Below are 23,232 nucleotides of genomic sequence, written 5' to 3'. Positions count from 1 at the left end.
AGAAAAACAGAAAAACAAGCATTCAAACGGTTCATCATCAGAGTCGTCCCCGTAAAGCGCCGAGTCGACCCCAAACAACGTCAAAAGAAAAATCTTACAGCCGAGACGTCTCGCATTGAAGCGGAGATGTCTCCGGAGCGCCTGGGACGCGACTGACACCTTTTTGCAGGTTTGTTTGAATTTCAAACGTTTCTTTCTTTGTGTCTAACGGCTATATTTGCTTTTTGGGCTATAAAAGGGAGCTCTTAAGTGCCTTCCAATAACTTCTCACCAACCTAACATAAGATCATTCAAGAGAGAAGAAAGAAAAAGAGGTTCAAGAGAGTTAGTGCATTCAAGTGAAGAAATCAAGTGCCTTCAAGCTTTCCAACTGATTTCGTGCTCAACTACTCTCTCCCGCTCGGCATTCAAAGCTCACATTCAAGCCAACGCAATCCACATCGGAAGAACCACCACTTCCCACGCTTCCAACGGCTAAAAGGGTTCTTCCGGGTTTTATTATTTCTCACTGTTTTATTTGCTTCTTAAGAGCTTTTGAATCCTTGTAAAACTTTTCATTATTGTGCTTGTTCCAGTCAAGGGACTTGGAACAAGGGAAAGGCGTCCCAAGCCTAGGTGAAATTGGGGGTTGTAGGGTTCGTTGTTAGCCCGGTGTAAAACAACGAGTTGGGTAGTGCACTCGCAAAACTACCGGACTGTAATCTTGAATTATAGTGGAAATTCCCAAAGGTGCTTTGGGGAGTGCATGTAGGAGCAGTGGAAGCTCCGAACCACTATAAAACCTTGTGTTTGCGATTGTCTGTTTTCATACCTCTATTTTTACTTTAGCTCATACATTTGTGTGTTTTATTTTTAATTGGACAAAAAGTTTTAAAACACCCAATACACCCCCCTCTTGGCTGACCATCTCTGGGCAACAAATGTCATGTAATATTTTCAGATGCTTGCATGCATCTTATTTGATGTTTTGAGGGGCCTGCGTGCCTCCTAAAAAGGGTGTAATTATTCTATATCTGGTTGTATTTCTGTGATGTAATGTATGTCAATGATCATTCGAAGATAGTACATGAGATGAATGGCGATCTGAGCAGTTGATGGCGATTGGATCAAGAGTTGATCAGGGATCGAATCAAGGAGGCTCAGTGAAAGAGTAGATGCCCTATAAGCCAATCATTTGATGGGTTTTTCTTTGTAATCCTCCAAATCATGTACTTTGACACTCGATATATATCAATAAAGGCATTGTGTTTCATCATTTGCTGCTTATCTATTTTATTATTGGATGATGAACTCCATAAATTAGGACATTAGTTTTAGGGTTATGATGAGATCATACCAGTGAGACCTAAAATCCTAAAATCCTAATTTAGAATATTCCCAGTCAAATTGGTATATTGAGTCGGGGATCAATATTACCGGAAAGACTGGCACATCTTATGTATGCTCAATGTAGAGGGTGATTGATCTCACAATCACTTGTGTGAGACACTAATACAAAGATGTGGGTGCTCATTAGAGGAATGAGTTCAATGAAATGACCAGCCATGAGAACATCTTATGGATTCTTACTTAATTATCAAAAGATGGTTCTCATAGTGGGAGTTGTGCAAGTGATCCTTAGACCTGAGATCACCATGGTACCTTGTGCACTTGAAGCTATGTTTTGGTTTACCCTCATTCACGACATTGCGTTGTGTACGGGGTATTCTGGATATGGTGGATTTTGTACGAAGGTTGTGAGTAGGTCAACAAGGAATCAGTCACTTCTATTAAGAGAAGATAACATCCTACTTACTCTAATCTTATGATGATTCAAGAAGCCTTTGATCAAAGCAAAATGAATATTAGAAAGAGTTTCTAATGTTTCATTGTTTGAATTATCATATAAAAGATTGAGAGAGACATGAATAAGTGATTGAGTTTGATATTGATCCATACTCGAGCACTTATTCAGGATGTAGTATGACTGAGGGATTGAATTGCACAGTAACTTTCCACTGAAGGGTATGTTTGGATTTGTCCAATACATTCCTCATCTTCCGGGTAGACATGATACGTTGCTAGACGTCAATCATGTCTTGTGGGTTGATCGGATCAAGGAGTTTGATTAGATCAAAGCATCAGAAAGGTTCTGATTGCTAAGTCAGGTTTAGCACTAAATTGAACCTAAATTGGATTAGAGGTATTCTAATTAGGTTAGGTCAACTTGCACCTGCACCTACTGCTGGCTAAGATAAGGAACCCAATGGGTCACACACAAGAAAATTGATCAAGGGTCTAATTGGATTAGATCATGTTTGCAAGATGAACATGCTAGCACGTGTTGCAAACCCTAGCTCCTGATTCAAATTAAATTCGAATATGATTCTTAGATTAGGTTGATCTAATATGATTAGATCATGACCTAATATGGGTTAGCCAAGAGTTGAAACCCATTTGGCTTTAATTAGACCTGATTTGATTAGGTTTAATGTTTGGCTGGATTGAATCCTTCGCGATGGAAATGCCCTCGCCTACTTGACCTTTAAGTTGGTTAAACCCAATTGGATTGGGTTTGATAGGGCCTTCACTTCTGGACCATTGGATCGCTTCCTGGATGAAGGATCTGGTCCACTGGTTAGCGCCTGAATCTGGACCACTGGATGGCTCTCTGGATGAAAGATCTGGACCATTGCTCAGCACCTGAATCTGGACCACTGGATGGCTCTCTGGATGAAAAATCTGGGCCGTTGCTCAGCGCCTGAATCTGGACCATCGGTGATGGCATCTTGCTTCTGGACCATTGGATGGCACCCTGGATGATGATGCCCTGATCTGGACCATTAGATGGCGCCTAGATCTGGACCATTGGCTTTGGTTCACTGCATTTGGGCCCTTGGATCATCAGGATTTAAGAGGGAGATGTGAGAAAGAAGTTGATACACCCTTCTCCTTAGCACCCCATCATGATGGGATGCATCTCTTGGCACATGCCTCATCATGATGAGGTGTGTGGATGGGATGCATCCCTTTATGATGCATCCCTCCATCTCTTATAAATAAGGAGATGCCTTGGGGTTCTAAAGATCATCCAAGAAAAAGCCTCTCCTTCTCTCTCCCTTATCCCTTCTTTCTTACAAGCCTCTCTCTTTTGTCCTAACCCAAGACAAGAGGGTCTTCTTTAGGACAAAAAGGCTAGTGAATGTTTTAGATGTAGAAAGGAAGAAGGAAGTGAAGGAAAATCAGCCAATTAAATCCTTTGGAAGGATTGAACAATTAGAATCAAGTTTTGGTGGAGCTAGAGTCTTGAACCCATTTCTGTGTGGATCAACATCGGAGGGTGAACATTTGGGCATCTTAGGACATCTTCAGATATATTGGATATAGCGTGATAGGTATTCTTCTATACCAAGATTATATTTTCTACATTATTTGGTTATACTATTAAGGCGATCTTGGCTTATTAGGATTTCATATAATGGGTTTTATAAGAAAATTTTATAATTCCGTATCTTCCGCTGCGCCCTAGGGCACTGGGAAACTCCAACAGTGGTATCAGAGCCACCCTTAATCAATTTAACCAAATGATAATACATGCTATTATCTTGATGCTATGAGATAGCTAGGTTGTTTGTACGCATGATTAGTTTATGCCATGAGATAGTGTTATATTCATGTTGTAGCATAGTATAATTGCTAGTGCTAAATTATAGAATGTGCAATGAGACCAATATAGTAGTATGAAAACTTTGGGCTGACCCATTCTGGAACAATCGACTCAGTTGGTGTCTAGGAAGTAAGCCACAGGTGGTTACTTAATTAGGACCTCACTCTCTGAGTGAGGGGTGCCTCCCACCTGCTTTTCTGGCCAATTATTTGATTGTCCTTTATGGTTGAGCTTAATGTTAGTAAGATACTACTATTTGAAAGCCCTCACTAAATTCATAATTAAGTCGTAGTGTTAATTGCTTTAAGCTGAGCCATTCTGAATCAATTGACTAAGTTGGTGTCTAGAAAAGAGGCTACAGGTGGTTATTTAATTAGGACCTTACTAAGTAAGGAGAGCCTCCCATCTGCTTACCTGGCCAACTATTTGATTGACCTCCATGGAAAAGCTAATTGCTGATATAACACTATAAAGGTCCTTCCTTCATGCTTAGATATTATTATGTCAATATCTACGCTAGCTTGTTGTGATTCCCACAAGGCTAGTATTAGGAATTGATATTGTAATATCTTGGTGCATATGATGCATATGGCATATTTTAATATGTTGCCTTGTTGTGATTCCCACAAGGGCAGCATTATTCAAATATGACTGTATAAAAATGAAGGATTTGACTTAACTAGACACAATAGTTTGTTGTGATTCCCACAAGACTATATGTGTGCTAGAGGACAGAATAGAGTTGGAAATTGCATGGGATGCAATTGGAAAGAGTTTCCTACCTTTGAACTTATAAGGGCTTGTTGTGATTCCCACAAGATCTTTTATAAGGAATTTGGATCTCAACCCCACTAAGAAAATTAGTATTTTCTCGTTCATCATACTTGAGGGTTATGATATTCGATAAAAATAGTGGGAGTAACAATTAGATAAAAGTCCTTGTCTGATTGAATACATGTCATCATGATTGGTCTGCTTATATTAGTGTTCTTTGTAATTATAGATTAATTCTGCAAAAATGGCATCTTCACTCTCACTTAGAGGTATCTTAGATACAAACAAATTGACTGGTCCCAACTATATGGACTGGTTGAGAAATTTAAAGATTGTTCTCACACAAGAAAAACTTTCCTACATTCTTGAAACCCCTGACCTAGGGTCAGCAGGGGAAGATGCAACTGAGGAGGAATTGGCCACATATCGTATGTGGAAAAATGACAGTTTGACTGTCAAATGTATCATGCTTGCTTCTATAAATAATGAATTGCAGAGGCAGCATGATAGCATGGATACTCACTCCATACTCCTTAACTTGAAGGAGTTATATGGTGGTTAGAGCAGAACTGCTAGATATGAGATATCTAAGCAGTTGTTCCGTGCTAGAATGATCGAGGGATCGTCTGTGCAAGATCACTGTTTAATGGTTATAGACTTGATCACTCGATTGAGTCAACTTGGCTTTGCTATGGACAGTGAGCTCAGTCAGGATTTGATCCTGCAATCACTACCCGACTCATTCTCGCAGTTTGTCGTGAATTATCGCATGAACAAACTGAATTCCTCCCCGCCTGAGCTTCTAAATATGCTGAAAACAGCAGAGTCTTACATCAAGAAGGACAAGGGTCCGATCCTTCTTGTTGGTGAGAGCTCAAAGAAGAAGTCGGGCAATAAGGGTTCAAAGAAAAAACTAAACCCTAAGAGTCACATCAAAAAGAAGAAGGGAAAGAAAATCTCTGGACTCGGTACCTGTTTCCACTGTGGCAAGACGGGGCATTGGAAAAGGAACTGCAAGAGCTTTCTTGCAAGTGTGAAGCCTGACGCAAGTGTTGCATCAGAAGGTATGTTTTTTTTCCATGCCAATATGACATTAAGTTCTTCTGATTCTAATTCATGGGTATTGGATACCGGTTGTGGTTCTCTCATATGCAAATCTTTTCATGGACTGCAGAAAATTAGAAGTTTGAAGAAAGGTAACTTCGAGCTATATGGCGCTGGAGGAGAATCCATCCAGGCTGAAACTGTTGGCACCTACATACTAGAGCTACCCTCCGGGAAGTTCTTGAAGCTAGAAGACTGTTATTTTATGCCAAAAATTATTAGAAATGTAATTTCAATTCCTTTGTTGCTTAAGAAAGGATTCGAAATAAATGGAAAGAGCAATGGTTGCTCTATTTCTTTATCTAATGAGTATTATTGTCATGGCACTATGGAAAATAGTCTTTTAGTATTATGTCTTAATAATGTTATGTTTCATATTGGCAAAGATAATAAAAGAAAAAGAGAGAATATTAATAATATCCTCCTCTGGCATTACCGATTAGATCATTTAGTAAGACAAGGTTACACAAGTTGTATAAAGATAAATTCTTTGACTTTTATGATTTTGAATCATTAGGAACTTGTGAATCTTGTCTTATGGGTAAAATGACCAAGTCTCCATTCTCGGGACATGGAGAAAGGGCAAGTGAGTTGTTAGAGCTCGTACATACTGATGTGTGCGGTCCTATATCAACTCCAGCTAGAGGTGGATACTCTTACTTCATCATATTTACTGATGACTTATCAAGGTTCGGTTTTGTGTATCTAATGAAACATAAATCCGAAGCCTTTGATAAATTTAAAGAGTATCAAAGTATGGTCGAAAAACAAACTGGAAAGTGTATTAAAATCCTTCGATCTGATCGAGGAGGAGAATACCTTTCTAGTGAATTTTTAGACTATCTTAAATTAAAGGGTATACTCTCTGAATGGACACCTCCATACACGCCACAATTAAATAGTATAGCTGAAAGGAGAAATCGTACCTTATTAGATATGGTACGGTCCATGATGTGCTTCACAAATCTTCCAATTTCCTTCTGGGGACATGCCCTAGAAACTGCTGCATTAGTATTAAATAGAGTACCATTTAAGTCTGTATCTAGCACTCCATATGAGATATGGAAAGGAAAGAAACCTAATCTTAAGTATCTTAAGATATGGGGTTGTCATGCTTATGTCAAAAGAAATTTTGGACATAAGCTAAGTGCTAGATCGGACAAATGTATATTTGTAGGTTATCCTAAAGACAGTTTAGGATATATCTTCTATAATCCTACCGAACAAAAGGTATTTGTTGCTAGGCATGCCACTTTCTTGGAAAAAGAGTTTTTCTTAGAAAAGGGCAAGGATAGAAAAATTGAACTTGATGAAGTTCAAGACCTACAAGGTGAGACACATAATAATCCTCAACCAGATGTACCCATGGAAGAGGTACAGCCACTACACACTACTCCTTTTCGTAGGTCAGAAAGAGTGCGAAATGCACCTGAGAGGTATGAATTTATCATTGAGAATGATGAAGCCCACATCGTTAATAACGATGACCCTCTGACCTATTCGGAAGCTGTCAAGAGTAGGGACTCTGACAAATGGTTGGACGCCATGAAATCCGAGATAGATTCTATGTATACAAACCAAGTGTGGACTTTGGTTGATGCACCTGAGGGAGTGATTCCAATAGGGTGCAAATGGGTATACAAGAAGAAGATAGGAGCTGATGGCCAAGTAGAAACCTACAAGGCCAGGCTAGTGGCAAAAGGTTTCAAGCAAAAACAAGGCATTGATTATGATGAAACTTTTTCGCCAGTAGCTATGCTCAAATCTATTCGGATTATGCTTGCTATAGCTGCATACTATGATTATGAAATCTGGCAGATGGATGTCAAAACCGCCTTCCTTAATGGTCACCTTGAGGAAGAGGTCTATATGACACAGCCAGAGGGATTTGTCTCAAGAGGGAGAGCAAATCAAGTATGTAGGATTAAGAAATCCATTTATGGATTAAAGCAGGCATCTAAAAGTTGGAACATCCATTTTGACATGATAGTCAAAGAGTTTGGCTTCATTAAAAATATAGATGAACCTTGTGTGTACAAGAAGACTAGTGGGAGTGCTATTGTCTTCTTGATATTATATGTGGACGATATATTGGTCATTGGAAATGATGTTCCAATGATGCAATCGGTCAAGACTTGGCTATCAAAGAAATTTTTCATGAAAGACTTGGGTGAAGCATCCTATATACTAGGTATAAGGATCTATAGAGATAGATCTAAAAGGATGCTAGGTTTGTCCCAGTCTAGGTACATTGATAATGTGCTGAAGAGGTTCAACATGGATGGAAGTAAGAAAGGTTTCTTACCCATAGGACATGGCATACAACTCTCTAGAAAGATGTCTCCTAAGATATCTGAAGAGAGGAATAGAATGAGTTCTATTTCCTATGCTTCGGCTTTAGGGTCGATCATGTATGCTATGTTATGTATCAGGCCTGATGTAGCTTATGCCTTGGGTATGGTAAGTAGATTTCAGGCAGATCCCGGGGAGGATCATTGGAAAATTATGAAAAGCATTCTCAAATACTTGAGAAGGACTAGAGATGTTTTTCTGATTTATGGAGGATCAGAATTGAAACTAGAAGGCTATTCAGATTCTAGCTTTCAATCTGATCCAGATGATAGCAAGTCAATCTCTGGATATATCTTCACTTTGAATGGTGGAGCTGTGAGTTGGAAAAATTCCAAACAGCAAACTATAGCTGACTCAACTACTGAGGCAGAATACCTAGCTGTTAGTGAAGCTGCTAAGGAAGCAGTCTGGATGAAGAAGTTCATCACAGAGCTGGGTGTAGTTCCTGAGATTGCCGGACCAGTCCCAGTTTATTGCGATAACACTGGAGCTGTTGCACAGGCTAAGGAACCAAGGTCTCATCATAGATCCAAGCACATTTTGAGACGCTTCCACCTTGTTCGAGAGATTATCGAAAGACAAGACGTCAAGATTGAACGAGTAGACACAAAGAACAATATAGCAGACCCATTTACTAAAGCTCTACCACAGCAGCAATTCAATCGTCACCTCGATTGTATGGGGTTAAAATATAAGGGCGATTGGCTTTAGTGCAAGTAGGAGATTGAAAGAGTAGATGCCCTATAAGCCAATCATTTGATGGGTTTTTCTTTGTAATTCTCCAAATCATGTACTTTGACACTCGATATATATCAATAAAGGCATTGTGTTTCATCATTTGCTGCTTATCTATTTTATTATTGGATGATGAACCCCATAAATTAGGACATTGGTTTTAGGGTTATGATGAGATCATACTAGTGAGACCTAAAATCCTAAAATCCTAATTTAGAATATTCCCAGTCAAATCGGTATATTGAGTCGGGGATCTTATGTATGCTCAATGTAGAGGGTGATTGATCTCACAATCACTTATGTGAGACACTAATACAAAGATGTGGGTGCTCATTAGAGGAATGAGTTCACTGAAATGACCAGCCATGAGAACATCTTATGGATTCTTACTTAATTATCAAAAGATGATTCTCATAGTGGGAGTTGTGCAAGTGATCCTTAGACCTGAGATCACCATGGTACCTTGTGCACTTGAAGCTATGTTTTGGTTTACCCTCATTCACGACATTGCGTTGTGTACGGGGTATTCTGGATATGGTGGATTTTGTACGAAGGTTGTGAGTAGGTCAACAAGGAATCAGTCACTTCTAGTAAGAGAAGGTAACATCCTACTTACTCTAATCTTATGATGATTCAAGAAGCCTTTGATCAAAGCAAAATGAATATTAGAAAGAGTTTCTAATGTTTCATTGTTTGAATTATCATATAAAAGATTGAGAGAGACATGAATAAGTGATTGAGTTTGATATTGATCCATACTCGAGCACTTATTCAGGATGTAGTATGACTGAGGAATTGAATTGCACAGTAACTTTCCACTGAAGGGTATGTTTGGATTTGTCCAGTACATTCCTTATCTTTCGGGTAGACATGATACGTTGCTAGATGTCAATCATGTCTTGTGGGCTGATCGGATCAAAGAGTTTGATTAGATCAAAGCATCAGAAAGGTTCTGATTGCTAAGTCAGGTTTAGCACTAAATTGAACCTAAATTGGATTAGAGGTATTCTAATCAGGTTAGGTCAACTTGCGCCTGCACCTACTGCTGGCTAAGATAAGGAACCCAATGGGTCACACACAAGGGAATTGATCAAGGGTCTAATTGGATTAGATCATGTTTGCAAGATGAACATGCTAGCACGTGTTGCAAACCCTAGCTCCTGATTCAAATTAAATTTGAATATGATTCTTAGATTAGGTTGATCTAATATGATTAGATCATGACCTAATATGGGTTAGCCAAGAGTTGAAACCCATTTGGCTTTAATTAGACCTGATTTGATTAGGTTTAATGTTTTCTTTAAGTTGGTTAAACCCAATTGGATTGGGTTTGATAGGGCCTTCACTTCTGGACCATTGGATCGCTTCCTGGATGAAGGATCTGGTCCATTGGTTAGCGCCTGAATATGGACCACTGGATGGCTTTCTGGATGAAAGATCTGGACCATTGCTCAGCGCCTGAATCTGGACCACTGGATGGCTCTCTGGATGAAAAATCTAGGCCGTTGCTCAGCGCCTGAATCTGGACCATCGGTGATGGCATCTTGCTTCTGGACCATTGGATGGCACCCTGGATGATGATGCCCTGATCTGGACCATTAGATGGCGCCTAGATCTGGACCATTGGCTTTGGTTCACTGCATTTGGGCCCTTGGATCATCAGAATTTAAGAGGGAGATATGAGAAAGAAGTTGATACACCCTTCTCCTTAGCACCCCATCATGATGGGATGCATCTCTTGGCACATGCCTCATCATGATGAGGTGTGTGGATGGGATGCATCCCTTTATGATGCATCCCTCCATCTCTTATAAATAAGGAGGTGCCTTGGGGTTCTAAAGATCATCCAAGAAAAAGCCTCTCCTTCTCTCTCCCTTATCCCTTCTTTCTTACAAGCCTCTCTCTTTTGTCCTAACCCAAGACAAGAGGGTCTTCTTTAGGACAAAAAGGCTAGTAAATGTTTTAGAGGTAGAAAGGAATAAGGAAGTGAAGGAAAATCAGCCAATTAAATCCTTTGGAAGGATTGAACAATTAGAATCAAGTTTTGGTGGAGCTAGAGTCTTGAACCCATTCCTGTGTGGATCAACATCGGAGGGTGAACATTTGGGCACCTTAGGACATCTTCAGATATATTGGATATAGCGTGATAGGTATTCTTCTATACCAAGATTATATTTTCTACATTATTTGGTTATACTATTAAGTCGATCTTGGCTTATTAGGGTTTCATATAATGGGTTTTATAAAAAAATTTTATAATTCCGTATCTTTCGCTGCGCCCTAGGGCACTGGGAAACCCCAACACTCAGGACCAATTCAAGAGTTGAAGACCAGCTAATCGATTGACGTGCATATGCTTGTAATATGATCTAATTAGAATCCATTATCATCACCTATTTAAAATTCAGCTTTTATTTATTGCTGCAATTATAATTACCTGCGATGTGCCATTTGCATGTGATGCGAATGTGAGCGGGGTAGATAGATTTACATATGATGCAAACTAGTAGAGCAATCCCAAGGAGACCTAAACTAAAACCTCCTCAATCAGTCGAGAGTGAACTAACATGAGCGAGTCATATTAGATTAATTGATCTAATTGGTGTCTAGGAAAGCATGAAAGGTGGTTACTTAATTAGGACCTTACTCTCTGAGTAAGGGGAGCCTTCCACCTGCTTACCTCTTATGAAGATCTCAAGGTTGCAAACACTAAGACATGATTAACCAATATTAAGTCCATAAGGTCTTCCACCGTAGTAGAGCTACTAAGGTCTTTCTGGTGTTGACTTGTCTCGGCTGGACACAGTGGGCAAGTTGCATCGGGAGGCTGGACCTCTCTATAGACATGAGATGTTGTAGGGGTAAAAGTGGGGTTGGGCACCAATAACTGTTAGGTGAGGTCCCAATGACGACTTTATTTCTACGGTTATACGGTGGGTCTGACTTAACTAAGAAATGAGACCAATAACTATTAGGTGAGGTCTTCATGACTTAGAGACCAAGTAGCACTGCAACATGCTTGATAAACATTGTACAAGAGTTGTACACTCATCCATTTATGTGTCACCAATAACCGTTAGGTGAGGTGGCATGTAAATCGGTGGGACCGTAGTATCTACTAGAAACCCTAGTCGTGTAGGATTTCCATTTTCCTACCAGAGGAGTGTGAGGAATTCGAGAAAATAGTGGGAGGTACATTTGTTCTAAAAGACCCTAGAACAAATTAGGATCAAGTACAAAAATCTAACTAGAATCTTTACTCTCTGCAGATCACAATATCAACCTCAAATCCTTTGACCCGTATTCTTGAGACCAATCGACTGACTGGTACCAATTACAAAGACTGGCTTAGAAACCTCAAAATCGTTCTGAGTTGCGAGAAAATAGGCTATGTGCTCGATAATGATATCCCCACATCACCATCACGTCCGACCGCTGATCAGCATGCGATGCATGAAAAGTGGACAGACGATGATATAAGGGTCAAGTGCTACATCATGGCATCCATGTCCAATGAACTCCAATGCTGGCATGAGAATATGAAGACTGCTAGGGATATACTGGCATACCTGCAAGAGTTGTATGGTGAGCAAAGTCGCACAGCTCATTTTGAAGTATCCAAGAGGCTCATCAAAGCAAAGATGCGCGAGGGGCAGTCTATCCATAATCACGGTCTGACTATGATCGAGGATCTAGAAGAGTTTGAGAAGCTCGGTATGAACATGCACAAGGAATTGCAAGTAGATCTGATCCTGCAATCCCTTCCTGATTCATTTGGACAGTTTATAGTAAACTACCACATGAATAAGATTGAATGCACTAAGACTGAACTGTTAAATATGTTGGTAACTGCTGAGGGAGCCTTGAAAGATTCAAGGGGCAATGTCTTTGCTGCTGAGTTGACTTCTGGTTCCAAGAAAAAATCTACTTGGAAGAAAAAGAAGCCTGCAAAGAAGCAGAAGAAAGACAAGAAGCCAAAGAAGAAAGTTCAAAAGAAAAAGTCTAATGACAAAGAAAAATGTTTCCACTGCAATACCGATGGCCACTAGAAGAGGAACTGTCCTTTATACCTCGAGAGCCTAAAGAACAAGAAGGCAGACACACCTTCAGAAGGTATGTTAGACTTGCTCGTAATTGAAACTAACCTTACGGTTTCTTCTACTTCTAGTTAGATCATAGATTCTGGTTATAGTGCTCATTTGTGCACTACTATGCAGGGTCTAAAGGAAAGTAGAAGGCTGGCGGAATGTGCGGTAACCCTTCGGGTTGGCAACGGGGCAAAAATTGCTGCTGTGGCTGTGGGCACCTATCCTCTGCGACTACTGTCTGATTTTAGTTTATTACTTAGAGACTGTTATTATGTACCTGCTGCTAGCAAAAATTTGATTTCTGTTTCATATCTAGCATAGGAAGGTCTTATTTTTATATTTGACAAAAACTGCTGTTCTATTTATTTCACAAATAAAATAGTCGCACGTGGTTTTATGATTGACAATCTCTATGATTTGCATATGGATGTATCTATAAATGTGTCTGAGTAAGAAGTTAGTGCCAAAGGATCCAAGAGATCCAGGGATGAGATAAACCAAAAGTATTTGTGGCACCTTAGGCTTGGCCATATTGGAGAGGATAGAATAAACAAAATGGATAAAGATGGGCTTCTCGGCTCATTGACTTCCGAGTCATATCCAGTTTGTGAGTCTTGTCTTCAAGGAAAAATAGCTAGATTGCCCTTTGTAGGACATAGAGAGAGGACCGCTGAAATACTTACTCTGGTACACATAGATGTGTGTGGCCCATTCGATGTGCTAGCCAAGGGTCGTTATTCGTAATTCATTATCTTTACCAATAATTATTTACGGTATGGATATGTGTATCTTATGAGACACAAATCTGAATCTTTTGAAAAGTTCAAAGAGTTCAGAAATGAAGTAGAAAAACAAACTAGAAAACCCCTTAAGGCTCTTTGATCAGATCGAGAAGGAGAATACCTTAGTGGAAAATTTTGGAACTATCTCAAGGAAAATGGCATAGTCTCACAATGGACTCCTCCAGGTACACCAACTCAACGGGGTGTCAGAGAGGAGAAATCAGACTCTATTGGATATGGTCCGGTCCATGATGAGTTTCATTGATTTACCTATGTTTCTTTGGGGAGATGCCTTACTTACCGCAATTTATCTACTGAATAGAGTTCCCTCTAAATCCATTCCTACCACACCATATGAGATATGGCATGGTAAGAAACCAAGTCTTGGTCATCTCAAGATTTGGGGATGTCCGGCCCACGTCAAACGACTACAGGCGAACAAACTAGAGGCTAGGACCATAAATGCTCGTTTTATAGGATATCCTAAAGAGTCATTAAGATATAATTTTTACATCTCAGAGGATCACAACGTTTTTGTGAGCCGACATGCCATCTTCTTGGAAAAACAGTTTATCCTTGATAGAGGCAGTGGAAGGAAAATTGAGCTTGAAGAGAAAGTCTCTGAAAAGCAACGAGTCATGGATCCTATAGAACCCATTCATACAGAGCCAATACACATTGTTCCTCCTCCACCTCGCAGATCTAGTAGAGTCTTCCATCCTCTAGATAGATACTTAGGTATGCTTGAAGAGGATACTAAGAAAATGTTCCTCATGGGAGACAGGGATCCCAAAACCTACAACGAGGCGATATCAGATATCGATTCCGAGAAATGGCTAGAAGCTATGAAGTCAGAGTTAGACTCCATGCATTCCAACCAAGTCTGGACCTTAGTGGATCCACCAGAAGGTATTGTACCTATTGGATGCAAATGCACTGAACAAGCAAGAGGAAGGAAAGCTTCCAAGCCAACCAATGAGTAATCCTAGGGGACAATACATGGCTCAAGAAAATCAACTAAATACAATTCATCATGAACAAGCCAATGCTCTGACTACCCTAAAAAGTGGACGTGTAGTAGACAATAAGATTGGGGAGGATAACAATAAGGAAGGTAAAGAAGAGGATAGAAATGTGTCAAATGAAAATCTAAAACCTTCTTCTTCTTCTTCATCTAGTCCACTTTCTGCCAAAACTCATATCCCAAAGGCCCCATTTCCTGAAGCTCTTAATTCACCCTCTCCCTTTGGCAAAAAGGGAACTTCACTAGAGGAGATGATGGAGGTTTTCAAACAAGTCAAAATCAACCTCCCGCTTCTTGATGCTATTAGACAAGTTCCCTCCTATGCCAAATTTCTCAAAGACCTTTGTACCCAAAAGCGAAAATCTAGGATACATGTACCTAAAAAGGTCTTCCTAACTGAGCCAAGTGAGTTCTATTCTCCAACACAACACCCCACCGAAATTCAAAGATCCTGGTGCTCCCACCATCTCCTGTGTCTTAGGAAATAATTTCATTGATCGAGCACTCTTAGATCTAGGGGCAAGTGTCAATCTTTTACCTTACTCAGTTTATGAGAAACTTGGGTTAGGTGAGTTAAAACCAACCTCGGTATCCCTTCAGTTGGCTGATCGATCTGTAAAAATACCATGAGGAATAATTGAAGATATTCTTGTCAAGGTAGACAAATTCTATTTTCCAGTAGATTTTATCATCCTTGATATGGAACATGAGCCTAATCCTAAGAAACAAATCCCCGTGATCCTTGGGCGTCCCTTTTTAGCTACAGCCAATGCAAGTATAAATTGTAGAACTGGGGTGATGAATATATCCTTTGGGAATATGAAGGTCAAGTTAAATATATTTCGTGCCTCTGATCAACCTGCAAAGGAAGTTGAGTGCTTCCTAATAGACAAAATGGACGATCTTGTAGAAGAAATCCTTCCCTATATTTTGGCAGATAACCCTCTGAAAACATACTTGGCCCATTTTGACTTTGATATAGACAAGGCCATAGAAGCAGTCAACTTCCTACCCAACAATCAGTCTTCCACAAATTTTCTTCCTTGGAGAACCCCGCATGAACCCGGTATGATTTGATAAGAATGCACTGCGTCTGGCTGAAGACGTTAAACTTAGCGTTTGTTGGGAGGCAACCCAATTCTCGTAGGTTATTTTTGCATATTTTCTTGTCGCATTTTTTTATTTTCTTAACAGGATCACTCATATTACTGATGCAACTACGGTAAAATGCTTCTATCCTCCATATGCATCATATTTTCATCCAAAATAAAAAAATATATTAAACAATAAAAATAATAATATAATATTCAAAAAAAAACATTGAGGATAATTTTTGATCTAGGTTGGGGGGTATAGGATTCGAATTTTTAAAGAAATTTTTTGCATTTTCACATTTTTAAGTGAATTTAAAAAAAAAAGTGAATTTCAAAAAAAAAACCTAATTTCTATGCCTTAGTGCTGAAATGATAATCACACAAAGTATATAAAATCTAAAAGCCCAATGATTAGTCAGGAATAAGTCAATTTGAGTTCTTTTCATTAAAAATTCTTTTAGTGAGTTGTAAGATAATTTTTACTTTGAAATTTCACAACACGTATGGCCTGCACTTCTAAGGGTTAGGTTTAACATGATGTTGTTAAGTCTGATAGCAACCTTGAGTCCTGATGAATCATACCTATCTAATTCGCTATTAAAAAAAAAAAAAGAAGCGAATTTAGTCAGGTACATCGAAAAGGGCTACCTATTGTCAAAGGTCAGCGGGCTTGCAATGATGAATCCGAGCATAGGTCTGTAGGGGAGTCTTGATGCCTAACACCTTATGCCATCTGGTGTGGGAGTGTTGACTGAATGCTCGTTACATGGAGGAATCATTACAAGAGTAAAAGTGCGTAATAAATATAAAATAAAAAAAATAAAAAAAAAATAAAAAAAAAAATAAAAAAAAGAGAAAAAGAGAAAATAATATTAACCTTGAAAAAGACGATAGTGTGAAAGCCGTCGTTGTAAAAATTCGAGTAAACTAGAATATTACAGATAAAGCCCATGAGGTATTAAAGTAAACATCCACAACTCTCGAAATCCTGCAAGGTAGGATGATTTTGAATCAGTGATTAGGTCTTATCTGACCAATTCTTGAAAACTACTAGTTTTAGCAGTATTTTGGAAAATCTAAAGCCTTAGCTTGTGTATGGTCCAGACATCACCAAGCACCCAAGTATAAATTAGCCTTACAACTCTCTAACGGAAACTTAATGACTTCAACTTAAGTTGCATCTTGACCTAGGATTTGGGCTGACTTAGTAATAAAACTTTGTGTGCTTTTGAAATTCTCGGCACTTATGCATTTGAAATTAGATTTTATAAAACAATAAAATAAACTGGGTAGAGACCGCAGTTTGTGGGTATCTGAGCCGGAAACCCTCACGAGACAAAACTCGTCCACTAGGGCCACCTAGGGGTTTAAAGCCTTATTACATACGGTAAATGCAATCGCGATTCCTGCGAAAGTGAATTAGTTTTTTTTATTTTATTTTATTTTGCTTGAGGACTAGCAAAATGTAGGTTGGGGGGTGTGATAAGTGCTAAATAATGCATAAATTAACCTTTTATTCATAGCACTTATCATTATTTTAATTCACATATTTCGTAAATTTAACCATAAAATATGTGTTACCAACATCATTGCATTTTAATAATTATCAGAGGTAATTCGAGTTGATTTAATTATTTAATGATTAAGCTTAATGAATGCAGGTCAAGTCAAACTTATTTGGGATGATCCCTGAACCCAAATCATATACACCCCGCAAATCAAGACCCTCTGATTCAGTCACCCAACTCTTTTTCCACATGATCCAATTTTAATCTCAAAAACAATAAAATCCATTCAATTATTTGTTTCTCGGATCTTAAAGCATACCATCTTAGTTGCACGGATCCCAAAGCCTCATCCCATCTCAGCCATTCAACTTGCATCACCCAACTCCACGCCTCTCAAACCCATTGTTTTCCCATGTGTTGGAACAAAGAACAGACCATTCCCATACACGTTGATTCTCCCGTTTCCAGCACCCATGGATAAAGATCAGCTCCCCTGTTTCACGTACATCCTGTTCGTGAGTTCCTCCCAGGTCATCCAAGATCATCCCTTCTTCCCAGCTGAATGGATATGTTCTAGGACCGCTTGTGATCTCCCATATCCCACGAACAGAACAAAGACTTCCCAGTCGTCCGCCATATTCTCTTCTTCCATATCATCCCCAACTAAAAATCTTTCCTCTCACAAATCCAAACCAGCAGTGTTCGACCCACCTCCTAGATTTTCCCAGCAGCATCTCACCCGGATCAGCATCCCATTTCTTCCGAACGACCACGGATAAGCCCAACCTATCTTCCCACGTCATCCGTATCATCCCAGCTTCTTCCAAATCCCCTGCATCCCATAGATCCCCTCCGGAAATCAAGCATCTCATTCCATGTTCATCTTCCCGTTGTATCTCCATTCCATTTGCATACTGAACCTTCCCAGATTTCCCTCGCGACCGTGTTCATCTCCCACGTCCATGAGCCAAGCCAACTCCTTCATCACCTACGGATCTTCCCAACTCCCGTGTTCCAAAGTCCACAGCTTTCGGAACAGAGAAGCATCTTTATCTTCTTCCAGCTCAACTCTCTCTCTTCCATCCTTATCCAAACAACATCATCTCCTTCCGTCCGCATGAACCCAGCAACCGCTAGTTCCCAAGCGGATCCTCTTCTTCCTCCCAAACCAACCAATCTTTATCCCAACTAGATTCCCAAGCTTCACGGATTAGAACCGGATCCTAGCCTCTTCCGCATCCCATGCTCTGTGCCATATCCAGCCTCACGTCATGTTGATCCGGTCTTCATCTCGCTCGTCAAGCATCCCAACGTCCAAATGCATCCTCCCCTGCTTCGAAACTATCATCCTTATCTTCTAGCTCTCGTATCCCATGCTCATTCCGAATCCAAACTCCCAGCTCTCATCTTGTTCCGAGTTCATCCTCATCCCAGCCTCAAAACAGAGTTCATCTCCCCTGCTCGACGTCCGCAGCTTCATCCTCCCGAGCTTCACGGCACATTCCCCTGCTTCGGATAAGTCCCAAACCCCCTCATTCACAGCAAATCCTTCATCGGCCATGGATAAGTGCGCAGCTCCTACCAGCCTCCGAGATTCTTCCCAGCCGTCTTCTAGATTAATCCCAGCCAACTGCAAATCAAAGTCATCCTTATCCCCTGGTTCAGAACAGAACCAAAATCCTTTCAATGTTCGTGATGAAGCTTCCCACAGATCACTTTCTTCCGCTAATTCCATGCGCTCCCAGCCATCCCAACTTCCGAGATCCTCTCACGTCCACGTTTCAGCGTCCCAACCGCGTTCAAGATATTCAGCCGTGTTGCCTCTGCGTTGAAGCCACATCACCAACATTTCGGATCACATCCATCCTCAACTGTGGGCACCGTTCCAGCATCCACATCATCCTCTGCATCCTTATCCTTGATTCGAAAGAGGGGAGGAAAGAGAAGTGGGCAGTCTATTTAAAGGAATCGGACGTGAAGACCAAGGCATTCCTCCTTCCCCACCGGGGGGGGCATTCCCTCTTCCCCACCGGGGACTGATCCCCATCAAGATCTTCTCAGAGGCGGAATCCCACAAGCTCCCACGGGAAGAAGAAAAAAATATTAGAAGGAGAGAGAGAAGTCTTTGGGGCATTTCGGGAATGATTTCTCCTATATAAAAAATTAAAAACTAAGCAATTTAATAAAAGAAAATGCAATTAAAGGGATATCAGTTTAGGAGAACCTAGGGTAAGGAATTCACCACTAACATCGGAATAAGGATTAATTATATTTTTAATTTATTCTTGGATTATTAAATATTAAAAGAAAAACTTTCAAAAAATAATAATAATAATAATAAAAATATATATCTCAAAAATAAAATAAAAGTATTTTCTATTTTTGTTACTTTAATTATCCCCTTTCTTCTTTCTTACTAATTCTTGATTTTTATTTTGGTATTATTTAATCAGGAATCGAAGAGAAAATCTGGGGCGATCAAAAAAGGAACTATTGGAAAAGGAATACGGTAAAGGTTTGCTTTAAAAATTGCTGGGGAAATTTTCATTGGTAATCTCTAGACCTTTCTTATTTAAATTGATTCTAGTTTGCTTGAAATTTTGTGGTGATTGTTTGATTTTAATTTCAGTAAAACTGTGAATGCATGCTTGATACACATACACCAATTAATCCGCACATAGTAAGGGCGATCACCCCAATAAGATAAGAACTGGATTTTATCACCAGATTCTTGCCCAAGTTAGGTGAATCAATTCTCACATAGCCATCACGTTAATTAAAATTAATTAGACGTTGGCCCCTAGGGACATTCGAGCTCAATAGGACGAAGATCACCGAAAGTTGCACCAATTTCGCTCTGTGGCTCAGTTGATGTCTAGGCAAGTTTTGTCCCAAGGGAGACAGTTCATCTGTTCGAGGCAAGTGGTTTTTAAGTGGGACCTTTGCAACGCATCGTGACCCCCCCACTTACCTGGGAGCTTACCTGGTCAACTCAGTTCATTAGACCGGATTGGAGGCTTAGGTGCCCTCTTCAAACCAGTTAGGAGCTGTCTAGTGATTTTAGGGCAAACATAAGGATTTGAAGTCTTTTTCTTTTAATGCATGCTTGACCGCACTTGACTGATTAGAAAAGCATTAGTGTATGCTAGGGTGTCGTTCCAGATCTCCTGAATTAGTACCTTTTGATTCTGAAATAGAGCGTTCTATTAGGACCCTTCGAGCCGAAATCCGTACCTATAGAACCATAGGATCTACACCACTTGTCGAGATGGCTGAAGAGCAACCCAAACTGTTAAAGGAGTACTTCACTCCTTCCATTTATACCTCTCCATCTTGTATTCGACTACCTGATACCACGGCTGCTGTGCAGTTTGAAATTAAGTCTAGTGTCATCCAAATGCTTTCCTCTTTTTATGGACTCAACAATGAAGACCCATACAGACATTTAGATGAGTTCCTTGAGATCTGCACTACTGTCAAAATTCAGAACTTCACTGATGATACTCTGAAACTTAGGCTGTTTCCTTTTTCCCTTAAGGATAGAGCTAAGCAGTGGCTCCATTCATTAGAAGCCAATTCCATTCTTTCATGGGCTCAAATGCAACATGAACTTTTGAAAAAATATTTTTTCATAGGAAGAACGAACCAATTTAGGTGTGCGATCACGAGCTTCTCCCAATCTGACGGAGAAGAATTTCATAAAACCTGGGAAAAATTTAGAGACTTACTCCGAAAATGCCCGCATCATCAAATACCCAAATGGCAATTAGTGCAATGCTTTTATGACGGGTTATCTGAACGAAACCGTCAGATGGTTGATACTTCTTGTGGGGAAACTTTCATGCTTAAGAGTGAGCATGAGGCATGACAGATGTTTGAAAACCTTAATGAAAATTCTCTCCACCATGCCTCCTCCGCTCGTCAAGCACCCCCGAGTTCTCAAAGAAAAGGGACCATATATGAAGTTAGTCAGTCCATAGGTCTATCTGACAAAGTAGATGCACTGTCCCACAAGTTGGACCAGCTAATGTCTAGAGAACAGCTTCCAAATTTTTCCCAAGCACAAGTCTGTGCTCTTTGTTCTAGCCCGTCTCACCCTATACATGAATGCCCTTCGGCAGCTCAATTCCCTGAATTTATGCAAGAACAAGTCAACGCTGCTCAAACACAGCCTAGACCGGGTAATGATCCGTATTCTAACACTTATAACCCGGGATGGCGCAACCATCCGAATTTTTCTTGGAAGCAGCAGACTCCTAATACTTCCCAACCTTATTCCCAAAACTTTCAACTATTTCAGAATATTAATCCCTACCGTCCTTCGACTCAATTTTAACACACTCCTCCTCCACCCCATAGAAACACAGCCTTTGAGGAGAAAGTGTTGACCTCTCTTCAAGGTTTGGAAACCATTACACAATTGGTGCACTCTCACATGCAATCTATCGCCAAGCTAGAATCCCAAATGGGGCAACTAGCTAATGCACTGAACAAGCAAGAAGAAGGAAAGCTTCCAAGCCAACCAGTGAGTAATCCTAAGGGACAATACATGGCTCAAGAAAATCAACTAAATACAATTCATCATGAACAAGCCAATGCTCTGACTACCCTAAAAAGTGGACGTGCAGTAGACAATAAGATTGGGGAGGATAACAATAAGGAAGGTAAAGAAGAGGATAGAAATGTGTCAAATGAAAATCTAAAACCTTCTTCTTCTTCTTCATCTAGTCTACCTTCTGCCAAAACTCATATCCCAAAGGCCCCATTTCCTGAAGCTCTTAATTCACCCTCTCCCTTTGGCAAAAAGGAAACTTCACTAGAGGATGATGGAGGTTTTCAAACAAGTCAAAATCAACCTCCCGCTTCTTGATGCTATTGTTAGATGTATGCCCTAGAAGCCAATCTGGCGGACACATTATTAATTCTAGGACATAAATTTGTACTTGACTTTATTATTATTGACTTTATAATAAATGGGCATCTTTTCATTCATATTATTTATGTGTCTATGAATCGTCCAAGGAATTAATAAGATGATGATACATATTCTCAAGAGTTGAGAATTTGAGCCATGTATCATTGGTGATTAATTTCTAAATGCTCCTGATCGATGGATCATCACGAGGACGGTGATCGATCCGATCAGTGCACAGATTGCTTTCCTTATGGATGGACGAGACTCGAGTCCACAGTGTAGGGACACTGAAGTGAGAGTGCAGGTGCTTGTTAGAGAACAAGGGTACTGAGCGTGACCAAGACAAGAAGTCACTTGGATGTCTATCCACTCGTTAGTGACTTGCTTGATGTTGCAGTAGTATGACTGGTCCTTTGACCTGCGGTGCTTCGGCTACTCACAGTGAGGTTATTGTAGTTTGACTACACGTATACATGGTCTCTAGTCATATGGGTCCTTGTAGTGTAGATTGGCTGCAGTAAGTTTACTGTAGGAGTAGGATATGCACTTACATGGAATCTATCGACCTTGATAGAAGAGGAGTGATCCTATGTGATTTATTAGACTGAGTTCTAAGACCTTGGCCAGGGCAGTAATATAAAGTGGAGAAAGAGTTTTTCACTATTGAACTCAAGTCGAATAAATCTAGACATATGACAGACGACGGGGTTTGACAAGTTATCTGTTGACCCCCTAATGGATTTTGATGAATACAAAACACTAGAGCATAATTCCATTATATCTTAACAATTTAATTAAGGAATTCATGTGTTTTATCTAGAATATTGTTGAGAAATGTCTAGGCAAGTTTCCATAATTTTTATGAATTCATTGAAGAACATTTTGAGTTAATAAAAAAGTTCAGGGACAGCCGAGACGTCTCCTGATAGTTTCAGAGACGTCTCTGGCACAAACAAGAAGAACTGGCACACTTGGAGACGTCCCCGGCACCTGCCGAGTCGTCCCCGCGTTAGCGGAGTCGACTCTCTCAGTAGCGGAGTCGACTCTCTCAGTGGCGGCAGAAAGGCAGTTTTCAAGAGATATGCGCGAGACGTCCCCACTGTACGCCGAGTCGTCCCCGCAGGCAGCGGAGTCGACCCTGAGACAGCGGAGCCGTCCCCATGCATAAAGTGCAGACGAGCCGAGACGTCCCCTGAAAGAGCGGAGACGA

This window comes from Phoenix dactylifera, chromosome 6, assembly GCF_051530095.1.
Source record: "Phoenix dactylifera cultivar Ajwa chromosome 6, Ajwa_hap1_PhDact_Kaust_v1.1, whole genome shotgun sequence".
Classification (NCBI taxonomy): Eukaryota; Viridiplantae; Streptophyta; class Magnoliopsida; order Arecales; family Arecaceae; genus Phoenix; species Phoenix dactylifera.
The sequence above is the reverse complement of the archived record's forward strand: the minus strand, read 5'-3'. Positions refer to the sequence as shown.